This window comes from Penaeus monodon, chromosome 27, assembly GCF_015228065.2.
Source record: "Penaeus monodon isolate SGIC_2016 chromosome 27, NSTDA_Pmon_1, whole genome shotgun sequence".
Taxonomy (NCBI): domain Eukaryota; kingdom Metazoa; phylum Arthropoda; class Malacostraca; order Decapoda; family Penaeidae; genus Penaeus; species Penaeus monodon.
In genome coordinates this window covers 17,743,435-17,743,886 of record NC_051412.1, presented here as the reverse complement: position 1 = coordinate 17,743,886, position 452 = coordinate 17,743,435, and positions in this window count along the sequence as shown.

Here is a 452-nt window from a genome sequence, read left to right as displayed (position 1 = left end):
TCATTTGTGATGATTCCAAGTTACCCGAGTTTATCTTGCTGGAATTGCTACCCTTTCCCCGTTTCGTTCCCGGGGAAAAACTGGCCTCGTATTCCTTTCTCAGCTCCGTAATGCAAGCTACGGTGTCGGGCTCGGGTTTTCTCCCACGTATACCGGCTCGTTGCGGTACTCATTTCGCCTGCAAGGGTTCATTTGGCCTTCCACTTTGCAACCGTGTTCATAACATCTGCCTTTTACATTCCCCCAATTTGTTTTTTTTTTCTCTTACTTCCTCTCCGTTTTTTTCTTCTTCATCTCTTGTACGAATATTGCTTGCAACCTCTTCAGTCAACAAGCAAAAAGGGTCTACATTTTTGTGGAAGAGTGCAGGTTTTTCCTCTTTGTGGACTTTTACGGGTTTCCACTCGCACAAGGATTATGTGGCATCGTAAGTCCGTGTGGATGTAGAGATG